Source organism: Pogona vitticeps, chromosome 3 (assembly GCF_051106095.1).
Source record: "Pogona vitticeps strain Pit_001003342236 chromosome 3, PviZW2.1, whole genome shotgun sequence".
NCBI classification, from domain to species: Eukaryota; Metazoa; Chordata; class Lepidosauria; order Squamata; family Agamidae; genus Pogona; species Pogona vitticeps.
The window spans coordinates 151,571,929-151,584,283 of NC_135785.1; the positions used below are offsets into that span (position 1 = coordinate 151,571,929).

At 38.8% G+C, this 12,355-nt stretch overlaps 1 long non-coding RNA gene across 2 annotated transcripts in view; it reads left to right on the top strand.

Annotated features, from left to right (window-relative positions):
* LOC140705455 (uncharacterized) overlaps nt 1-7,861 on the top strand; it is a 49,946-nt gene extending 42,085 nt beyond the window's left edge. For both annotated transcript variants that reach the window (XR_013544025.1, XR_013544026.1), the window contains one exon: nt 1,703-7,861. This is a non-coding gene — a long non-coding RNA (uncharacterized LOC140705455). The remainder of the gene's footprint in view (nt 1-1,702) is intronic.
* The last annotated feature ends 4,494 nt before the right edge of the window (nt 7,862-12,355 follow it).

Sequence of the window (12,355 nt, forward strand, 5' to 3'; positions counted from 1 at the left end):
GGGAGGGCAGCTTTTAGTTTAATACTTTGGCCTTGAGGGCTTTTTGTGGCAAGCAAGACTCATGGAGTAGTCAAGGAGCAGCTGAGCTGTACAACCATGTGGTAGAACCTCCACGAATTCCTCCATCTCTTCCTTCTGAAATATGTGAACAGACAATGAAAGTAACCAGGCGATGGCTGGTAGTATGAAAGGCCAAATTTAATCACTCAGCCGAGAGTACTGCTTTTTAAAAATTGTATTTTCTTTTATTTTGGGGGTGAGTGGGGAACTGAATCTGGAATTTCTCCTCAGCCCTGCTACACACAATATCATACTCCCTCCAAATCCAGGACTTCTTCCCTCCCTGTTACAACACCAAGAGGGGAGAGATTGTTATCATCACATTTTTGTCAGCAGAGACAGAATGCATCACTAATGCCATGTAACATTTGGGAAAGCTGCTAAATCCTGAAAAATGTAATTTGGCTCACAAGTAATTGTAAGCTAAAATTTATCAGTAGGTTTTTTTCTCTTCTTACCCTAGAAACACATGACCACTTTGTAGAATGTCCTCTAGCATTATTTTAAAAATTTATTTAGTAGCTGTGTCCCTATTATCTGAAATTTTGAGAGCATTTGCACACAACTATCATATATAGTGCTACTTTTATTCTTGTCCTTTTTATTGAAAATAAGTATAGGCATCCTTCAGTCTCGAGAGACTATGGTAACATGCTCTGAATCGAGGAGTGTCCTCTCCAGAGCATGAAGCCCGGGTAAGGTGCTTCAAAGCATTATGTTGCGGCTTACAACCAAAATGTTAAAACCGAACTGAACAGTGCTTTTATGTGTCTAATGAAGTGGAACAATTATTCAGTCCTAGCTGACATTTCCCCCAAGATCTAAGGAACATGTTGGTCATTTGTGGACATATTGAGCAAAATACAGAGGTGAAAACAGCCACTTCATATTTAATTCATACAATACATGCAAAGTATCATGTCTGGTATTCAGAACAGTGATATTTAAACAACAGCAAAGAACTGGTGACATTTAGAGTGCAATCTCACCTTTAATTATATTTGTCTCACTCAATGTTCGAGCACACACATACACACACATCCTCTGGCTGAGGATGAGCATAGAAATGCAGAGAATGATAGAGTAAGAGCTGTGTGATACATAAATAGTGAAGTTTGGATTTGGAAACAAATATTATGGTCACACTTGCTGGTATATCTAGGATAGAAAGTATTTCCTAAAATATTTCACATGCTGATGTGGATTTCAATGTCAGAAACAGAAATATGCCATGTAGCATGGCAAATTATGTTTAAAACTCAAGGAATGTTCAAAAAGCATTTGCAGTATATCAGAGGCTAGGGCACTGTGCTAAAGTTCTGGAATTCTATGACCTTACTTCAGAGAAAGGATTATCTGTGTATCATCTTCTAGGGCTGCAATGGCCTTAGGAATAGAGTGTGGAGTCATTTCATGGAAAATCTATGCAAGTTTGAACTTATGCTTGGCTGTCTCTGACAGCTGGCTAAATAACTCTAGGAAGAGTACATGATTCTCACTTCTTTGAACATAGTTCAGTGAAAGCTAATATTCTGCATGCAGATGTCACAGGTAGTAGCATCTCCATTTAAAATGTTCTCTATTAACAGTGAATTGCCCTGTGCAATTACAATGTGAGGAATGTCTTTTCTTCTTCTTCTAGGAGTAGAGGAAATTGATTTAAAAGAAAAACAGAGACCAGTACTGATAACAAATCTGCAAATGTGAAAATGAGATGAGCCATACATTATAGAAGTTACCCAGAAGGTATGAACTGTCAGATCTGTGTCAAGGACTCAGATGAAATACAGGCAGGCGGTGTCATTCCCTTTAAGCAATCACTGGTGCCATGAGGCATGTCAGAGATAGAAAACCACAGTGGTGCTGTGGCAGCAACTTTTCTACTGACCTTGACTAAACTTACAAAGCTATTTGGACTACTGGCCATGCAAATGTCCACTGAAAAGGGATAGCTCGCTACTGTAAGAAACAGAGGAGCCATGGAGCGATGTTTGCTGGAATAGCATGGATGAGGTGGAGTCATCATACTGTGTTTTATCTCATCATGAAAAATCATTGCTGATAAGCTCATGTTCCTGACAGTTCATCAAAGTTCAAGATTCTCCTTGTGAAACAACACTGAAATGGAAAACAAATCCGTAGTCATCCCATACAGTGGCATCTCTACTTAGAGAGACTGGAACTGATTCTGCCAGAAACAATAAATGTCAAAATTAAATAAAAATCAGACAAATGACATTGGATAGCTCTGTAGAAAATAAATATGGAAATGCCATAAAATAAGAACAGCATTAATGTGGAATAAATATGAATAATCAGTTTTCCAATGGATAGTATGAATGCCATATAGGCATGTTTCTCTGAAGGTTGTACAAAAAAGAAATACAAAATCATGGGGAAAGTGGTGATTTTATGCCCTAAGATTTCAGAACACCAAAATCATGTTGAGTAAGGATCGAACTAGTCATTAAGGGAAATGCATTTTCCTAGTGATAAACTCATTTCTTCAACATGATTTTCTTAGAGATAGGTGATTCAACAATGAGACTTGTAGATTAAGCCCCTGTTTGAGTTTCAGCAAGATATGTATGTGAGGAGAATTGCATGCTAAGACAAATATATTTTGTCTCTTGGGGCAATGTCTTTTCCAAAAAATGTAGTACATGTATCACCTAGTTTGATCCTATGTCCATAATGATAAAAAGTAATAAAAACATTATGGTAACATAACTCATTGAGTCAAGTGTCTGGCTTTGGAGCCAGAGTCCGTAATTCAGTTCTCCCCTGTGCCTCCTGGAAAAAGACTTAGCTTCTATTGCCTTGCCAAACTGCACAGCACTAAAGTGCACCCAACAGAAGGAAATGATAAACATTCTGACTATTCCATACTGAGAAAACAATGGAAAGGGTTACCATAAATCATTACTGACCTGCCAGCCCATAATAATTATTAACATTATGTAGTACAGTGGTGGTTTGCAAGCTTACTCCTTCCATTACTTCATCTGTTCATGTTGCACTGAATAAGGAGTAGTGTTGTAGGACATGTCCTCATTTCACTTTGAGCTTTACTATGGTTTTGTATGCAATAAGAATGTTCCCTAGGATAGTGGTTGTCAGCCTTTGAAGTCCCTTCTCTAAATACTTTTTAAAGTCCCTTCCAATGTTGTTGACTTCTACTATTCAGAGATCCAGCCAACATAGCCAATGCTGAAAGATTCTGGAAAATTAAATCTGTAACCAGATGGTGCCTGCCTGATTCTTGGGGGACTAGAAAAGGGAGCTTCTTCACCCAAGCCAGTCAGGAGGAAGCACAGAAGCCCATTAAATGCCAAGAGTGACAGTATAGGCAGCTGCTGCTCAAAGCAACTGGCTACCATCCCAGAACACCGAACAAAGAAAGGTCCCCCTCCAGTCCTCTGAAGATGCCGACCACAGAGACTGGTGAAACGTCAGGAAGAACAACCTTCAGAACATGGCCAAAGAGCCCGAAATACCCACAACAACCAAAAGAAAGGTCTGGTTCAATGGAGAATCTCCAATAAAAGTAGTGCCCTCCAGAAGGAGATACAAGATACAAAAGCTAGCAGTGAAGGAAACAACTCAGGACTCTCCACAAGAGAAAAAGGCTTGCCAGCTAGAGTCACTGGCCACCAGGGACTGGCAAAAGGGTGTATCACAGTTCTGGGGCATAAAGCCTAAGTCATCCAAGGTCTATGCACTCAACGGGAGACATGGAACAGGACCATTGTAAGATGGCTGAAGCTGAAATACTAGGTGACACCAATAAATCCTGGTAGCTTATGCTGCTAGAGCTGAGGACGTCAACCCCAAATTTCAATAAAACACATTTGCCAGTAAGAAGCACCAATGGACCTGTCGGGCCCCATTCATAGGTATGACACCTGGTAGGAAATGGGATTCCCTTCTGCATTAACAGAGTTCTGAGTGTCTGGAAAGCCAAAGATTAAGAGGCACTGCTCTAGAATATGCCATACATACCACTGCCAACTGGAACTGCAGGCAGTACCTACTGTATAGTGATGAATAAGCTATATCTTAGACAAACTTTTTACCACCATTCCTTATCCTCTCACTGGCAATCACCTGATAAGCTTTTGAAGGAATGCCAGAGTTCTCCGTAAACCAGCTTGAACATTATTATCTGGTCTCTACTTGCAGACACTTCTGTTTTGTCCAGTTTATGAGACTGGTGTGGAATAAGCATGACGATGTAGTCTTTAGGAAGTTGGGTTTATTATGGAATATTCTTCAGAGCTTTGGGGCAACATTTACATTTTGAGGCAAACTTTTGAGATACCTTTCTCTCAATGACAGCAACAATAGAAAAACATTCTGTTCAAGGAGGACAGAGTTTCAACACATGTAGCCATATGCCAAACAGCTGTCAAGACTCTGTTCTGTTAAGATTGCCCAAATAAAAAATGTAATGTTATATGCTTCAGTTTCACAGGGAAATCATTATCAAATTTCAGTGCATCTCACTCAGTGTAATCTCTTTTTTTACGTTCCTATGCTAAATATATTTATCAGTTTTGACAGATATATGCTTTAGTCATTGCACAGGTTTTTCTTCTGAATAGCATAAGAGATTCTTTAGAACCTGGTGGGTGAATTATTGGCTAGTCATCATAGCTGGTTTAAAAAGATACAAGTACACATATTGTCTTCATTTGTTTCTAATGTTCTACTTGCTTATATAATATCCACACATGAACAAATTAGGTGGTAGGTAAGGTACTATTTATTTATTTATTTATTTATTTATTTAATTTATACCCCGCCTATCTGGTCGGTGAGGACCACTCTAGGTGGCTAACAACAATGTACTAATGTACATGATACATGGGATTCTATTACTGGCCACGTGGACTACCTGAGAAAACTATTTTTAAAAAATAAAACTCTAAAAATTACATAATGCAACCTTCAAATAAAATATTCAAACTGGTTCACAACACAACGTAAAAATGCAATAGAAAGTAAACCAGTAATGAAGAATAATACTGTGGCAAGGATACAAGCACAGATGGAAAGATTGCTTAATTAAAAGTAAGAATTCATATGTCAGGAGAACAAAAAAACTTTTCTCAATATAACTGTCATCTGTAGTGGTAATTATTTTAAGACAGGGTTCCATTGTTTATTAGACAGCCAATAAAATCCAATAAAATATGGCAGCCTCTTGCATTTCCCTTTTGTATGCTATTATTGCATATTGTTCCAGCAAAAGAATACATAGTACTTGTACTATATTAGTACTGTGTTACAGAGATGCAGTTCTTTTCTTCTTCATCATTTTAAGTGGATTGTATTGGCTGCCAGTTGAGTATTTGGAATGAGAAATCTTGCACCTCCAGGTACAAGATCATCACACAGATTAAGTGATTTTTCCAGTGAGCAGTCCTATTTGGGACTTAAATCCAGCACACTGCTACTGACAATCATCCACCTCCAAGGCAGTGGTGGAAACAGAACTCATTGCAGGCGATACACTCTGTAATTCCAAATCCATGCTACCTAAACAATCCATTTGATAAAGATGCCCTCCTTAAAGAGATGCATTTTCTTTGGCATTTTGGAGTTTGAGTGAGTACAGGAAGCCTTTAACAAAGCATGAGAAATTGAAAAGTGATTTTCCTGTTGCTGTTGTTGTTGTTGTGAATAGAACAATCACTTAAACTGAGGAATTGCAATTGGATATGTTAATTAATTTAAAAGGGATCATTGGAGAGATAATTAATGCACCTACTTAAGATATTTGTTTATTGCTTTCAGAAGAATGAGGAATGGTTGTTGACTGAAAATTAAATAACCACTACAAACCAGTGCTAAGCCACTACTTCTTGGAAGACATTTGAAAAAGTTCTGAGCTTTCTTTTCCTTACTCCTGTAAAGAAAAAAGGTCATTTTGCAGGATTTTCTCCAAATATTATACATTTGTGAGACTGGGAGTGGGCAGCTAATATTCACCAATTTCCTGGCATTTTGAATTGTGGATACAGAAGCCCAATATCCCACATTCATAAACCAGAAGTTGTTTTTTCTAAATGAAGAATTTTTTTTTTCTGGTCAACAAGCATAGAACAAGTATCATGCAAGTGTATGCTTGGCCATGCTCTGGTTGTACAATCAAGCACCTGACCAATCATTCTTACTGTCATGTGACAGACAGCCTGCAAACATAACTTCTTGCTTGATAGCCTTTATGTGTACAATGAAATCCAAAAGGATTCTGGAAAATAGTCAATTGCTGCTTCTACTTTACTCTTGATTCATTATTTTATTCATGGTTTGATATGAAGATGGTAAATGCCATCCAAAAGTATGTGGATTGGAAGATGCGTATCATTTTCATGTATTCATACTTTTAGAGTATGTCTAATGTTATCTGTATTGTAATTCCAAAATCTGACAACCAAATCCAGTTGTTTGTCCCAACTAGAGCAGACCCGTTGAATCCATGGGACTTAGATAACCATGATTTTAAAAGTCTGATTTTCCTCTAGTTAAGAATAGGATACAAATTGGTTTTAGCCCTAGATTTGCATTTGATCTAAGGCAGATCGTCAAGAAATATTCACCAGAAAGGCTAGCAGACGTCCATGCTGTGAAATGAAACATATCTAGTGAGGAACTGAAAGGATAACAAGTGCTAAGCTGAAATGAGGTTGCACTGCTGAAGTTGTGATCTTTGTGATTCCTACAAATTGTGTCCTACTTTCCAAAATTATATTCCATTGTGAAAGGTTGTAAAAAGTTTGTGAAAACGGATACGTTCGGGAATAAAATAATATGGCCAGGTCAAAACATCTGCCTTGTAATACAGTGACAAGTAGCAGATTATCTAAGAGCTAGTGCAGGCTGATTTTTGAAGATAGAATAAGGAATTATGTTGAGAAAAATGTAGGAATTATACTTCAGGATGAAGATAGAGATTTAATGGAACAACCTATTAGAAAGGCGGAATTAGAGGTAGTAATTAATGAGTTAAAATGGGGTAAGACACCAGGAACTCATGGGTTAGAACCAGAATAAGAGATTTAGAATGATCTTGTCACCTAAACTAGAATCTATCTACAATAATATAATGAAGGGAGATATGAGTCCAGCGTCATGGAAGTGTTAATTAAATATATATGAATACCAAAGAAGAACAGAGACTTAACAGATCTGAAAGCATAAAGACCTATTTCTTTGATTAATCAGGATGCTAAGATATTTACTGCAATACTAGTAGATGGGATGAACAAGTATATTGTTAAGTATATTAAAGATGTGGTTGTGGGTTTTCCAGGCTGTTTGGCCGTGTTCTTTAGGTTTTTCTTCCTAACATTTCGCCAGTCTCTGTGGCTGGCATCTTCGGAGGACAGGAGTTAGAACTCTGTCTGTGCTGTCCTGTCTTCAAAGGACAGGATTCAGAACTCTGTATTTTAAAGAGGATCGATGTGGTTTTATAGTAAGGAGATAAATGGCAAACTTGACAAGAAGAGTTCTAAACATTTCCCCATTTTTTTCTAACCAATCTTTTGTCTTAACAACTTGTTTCTTAGTAAACTCTTAATTCTTCCTTTCAAATTTCCTAGAAATTTCTCCCACTCTACCATTGGATATACTGGAGAAAGTGATGGGATAAATATTTTTCTATACATATTCCTGATTAAAAGCATATGTTTAAAGAAGGGATTTTCGATGGTATTTACTATGTTCTTACTATGTTGTACAAAGAGAATTTTGGGGGTTACAAATGTTATTCTTGCATTTCCATATTTACCCATGTTAATTGATAAGAATCTGTTACTCAGTTTAATCCTTCAGTGACCTGCAAGAAATTTTTAGTACAACAATATTTGAGTCTTTGCCACCCCACATGGGAAATTCCCTTACATTGTAAAGCAATAAGTTATTGTTCCGTTATGGATGACTGCAGCATGCATTTATATTCATTCTTTTTAAAAATGTATTTCTAAGGTCTACTTAGAATAAACAGGAGGTGAAATTGTTTAGAAGTAATGGTCTGCATGCAGAAGATACAAAGTTCAGACATCTTAGGTTTCAGAGCTGAAAAGGATTCATTTATGGCAATTGCATATGTTCATATTATTTATCTGCTCAGTACTTTACAGCAGTGGTCCCCAACCTTTTCCCAACCACGGACTGGTTGGGTGTGTGTGGCAAGCTCCCACAGGGGCATGGCACACTCGTGAGAGTGTGGCATACTCGCAGGGGTGGAGTGCGCTTGCACACATGTGTGTGGTGGCACTTGTGGGGAAGCCCACTTGTGTACATACGCATGGTGCACTCGCAGGGGGAGGAGCGTGCTTGTGTGCATACGTGCAGTGGTGCTTGCAGGGGGCATTTGCTTACATGCATGCAGCATGCTCACAAGGGGTGGACTGCACTCACATGCATGTGTATGGCGGTGCTTGTGAGGGGCGCCCACAGGGGGCAGGAGATCTGTGTCCACGGCCCGGTCCTGCCTAGGTTGTGGACTGCTGCCAGGTCATGGACTGGGGCTTTGGGACCCCTGCTTTACAGCACAGAAACTAATCAGAAATGAGCATGTATGCTTTTGAGATTTGTTTATGTGGCAAATTGATCCCAGATTCACCTTAACACTCAACCTATGGATGACTTCTGCATGCAATCCCACTAATAAGGATAGGACTTTTGAGTTAACATGAACGAGGGGAAAAAACCACAAGAGAATGAGAAACAAGAATCTCTATCCTGTTCATGTTCTTTTTTTTATATAAAAGCCTTATTCAAACAGAGAGGAAGAATATGGTTACCATATTGAACAAGGACTCAGAAGACCTGGATTCAAATTCTTGTTGGACTGTGGAAACTTATGGGAGATGGTGGCAGTAATATACTGCTCCTTGAATTCCACACATAATTTGAAAATCTTACCAGGCTCAGCAGGAGCATAACAACAACAACAACAACAACAACAACAACAACAACAACAACAACAACAACAACAACAACAACAACAATAATAATAATAATAATAATTTATTGTTGTTGTTATTGTTATTGATAGCACATAACAGAAAATATTTAAACAAGTAATTCTCCATAATAGATTTCAAGGTAAGCCAGTTGTCTGAGAGGACTCAATTGGTTTGAGAGATTTCATTTTACTATCAATGCAATGCTGATCACTAGAACCACTCCACTTGTATATCCAAGTGAAATATCAGTGCTAAGTCCTGTCACCAATGCCATGAATCCTGTTGGCTTGGAATACATGTATATAGGACATCCAAACAAGTGTGGAATCTATATGCATATCTCTGCAAGTCCATAGGTATGCTTTGTATCAAATGGATGGCAGTGACAGTGGCAAGGAAGGTGAGCCAGTTCAGACAGGAAATCCCTCTCTTCACCAAAGGTGAGTCTTGCTGTGTCCAGGGATGTGTGCATAAGATTTAACCTTGATTACCTAAGTCAAAGCTATGTTTTTTCCTGTAGGAATGTACGGAAGTGAGAGCTGGACCATAAAGAAAGCTGACCGCCGAAGAATTGATGCCTTTGAATTGTGGTGTTGGAGGAGGCTCTTGAGAGTCCCCTGGACTGCAACGAGAACAAACCTATCCATTCTAAAGGAAATCAACCCTGAGTGCTCACTGGAAGGACAGATCCTGAAGCTGAGGCTCCAGTACTTTGGCCATCTCATGAGAAGACTCCTTGGAAAAGACCTTGATGTTGGGAAAGTGTGAGAGCAAGAGGAGAAAGGGATGACAGAGGATGAGATGGTTGGACAGTTTTGTCGAAGCAACCAACATGAATTTGACATAACTCCAGGAGGCAGTGGAAGACAGGAGGGCCTGGCGTGCTCTGGTCCATGGGGTCACGAGGAGTTGGACATGACTAAACGACAACGACAACGACCTAAGCTCAAGCTTACACAAAGAGAGGAAATAAGTAACTACTTCAGATATCATGTGTATGGTTGGTTGGTGTGTGCCATTATGTCAGAACTTGTTTATAGCAACCTTATTATGGCTTTCAAGGTACTGTATTTTTCTGTGTATAAGATACTCCTTTTCCCTAAAATCATTACACTAAAAAATGAGGAGTGTTTTATACACGGAACTAAGCTGAGGAGATTAAAAAACTGCCCGTACCTTGCCTCTGTAATCAGGCTTCCTTCAATCATGAGGCTTGTCTGCCTCCAATCAGGTGGCTTAGCTTCTTCAATCACATGCCTGATGTCCGCTGATGCTGTACAAACCAATTGGAACACACCTCGTTGGAGGTGGAGCCTGTAGGCTCCGATTCAACAGGGACTTGTAATGTCCAAGCGTTCTGAGCCCAGAGGCTGAATATTCAAAGCTGTTAAGATTTCTTCATTTGGGGATTAGAAAAGGGGAGGCATCTTATAAATGGAAAAATATAATAAGTGAGATATTTAAAGAGTGGCTTTACAAGGGAGTATCCATGTTTGAACAGCTATTTGAACTTTGGTTTCCAGAGTTCTAGCCCATCACTTTATCCACGACACCTCACTGGGAATTCTGTCATGTGTATGGGCTGGTGTGGATTTTTTTTTTTCCCATGTTCACCCACAGGAAAAAAGAACCCCAGTCCACACAGATGACTACGATGCCAGAGAAAATGGATAAAATATATTTTCCATTACTCTCCATTTTCTAGGTTCAAGACTTTTTTTAAATTTAATATTAAATCATGACTTCTACCTCTGTAGTATGAACAGTAGTTCAGGCCATGTACAAACTCACATAATCTGGAATTTATGCAAATCATACATAATCTTAAATTACAGGCTTTCAGTTTTTGATGCATGAGCACAGTTTAGGGGTGGCCTTTGAATTATAATCAGAATTGCCTCATGCTCCAACTTCTTGGACTAGAAATTCAACACTTAGGAATCACAGCCTTAGATGTCAGCAGCGATTCATGAACAACTAGGGAGGTGGCCAGTGTCACACAGAAATAAAATGGGGCCTGCAGAATTATAACCTACTTTTTTTCTATCAGTATGTTCTGTATGTGAGGAACACATAAATAGGACACATTTTTCATCAGAATGTGGTTGAATATCCTTTTCTAAGCTTGCTTTTTTATTTTATTTTATTTTATTTGGTCCGGACATCTGCCATGCTGTGAAAAGCATCACACAGATCAAGGACATCTTGCTGCCCTTATAAGAATTATATATTTCTTCACAAATGGACTTATCTTAACTTCACTCAGCAAATATGGGATTTCCTTAATCCATGATATGATAAGAACATGAAGAATAAGCAATGCAGCTTTTGGCAAAGAAAGTAGCAGTTATGAGCTGATGTGTGCAGGTGGGTGGGGGGGTACATATGTATTGCATGGGTAGGATACTAATGTATTGCAGGCATTGGCTAGAATCCACCTGAGGATTTATATTTATTTAAATGAAATGGTGTACAGAAAGGTAGCAAATTGTCACAGACTAACAAGATATTGATTGTATCCCTGAAGTACTCCAAAATATAACCAGCACCTTGATAATTAGCAGCAATTTCTTATCATGACTTACGGCATTTCACTTTCATAAGCATGACTCACAAGCTGGTTTTTGGCCATTGATTTGGTAAGTAGAAGCATATTAAATTATGTTTCATTAGAAATAATTCAGCTCCAAAATACTCAGAATAATGCATGTCTTATACTACTGTTCAGAATAAAAATGGCATAAAAACTAAAATGCAATAGTAACAGAATAAAATACAGTAGTAACAATATATTGAGAAGTTAGAGGAAAAGAAACAGGGAGATTCCCTGATTCTGGGATTTTCCCTTCCTTAGTGCCACTTTGTGAATGGTAGTGAGCACAAGAGGATATCCTGTGCAGCTATATCAGACCTTTTGCCCCCCCCCCCGGAATAAAGACACAAGACAGATAATATGGGTTAAAACATGGGCCACACCTTATTGATTGGAAATTCAAATTAGCTATCCTTTGGCAAAGGGTGGGGGCTGCTGTAGTGTGGAAAAAGGTAAATCGCAGAGGTATCAAAATACCTCTTAATCAACAGATGGGCGAGTCCCTGGCCCCAGGTTCTTGTGGTCTTAAAGACAGCAGGAACCCAGCCAGCTGCTAATAACCACCCCCAGACCTCCAGCCATCTTTAGTTGATGACTATTGGTCCAGAAGTGGCCCAGCACGTATTTTCTCCAAATCACTGTAATCGCACGATCCGCAGTGCTGGGAGGTCCGATGCGCTGTTAGCTTATCTGATCTTACATTGGGACTCACCAGAAAATACCT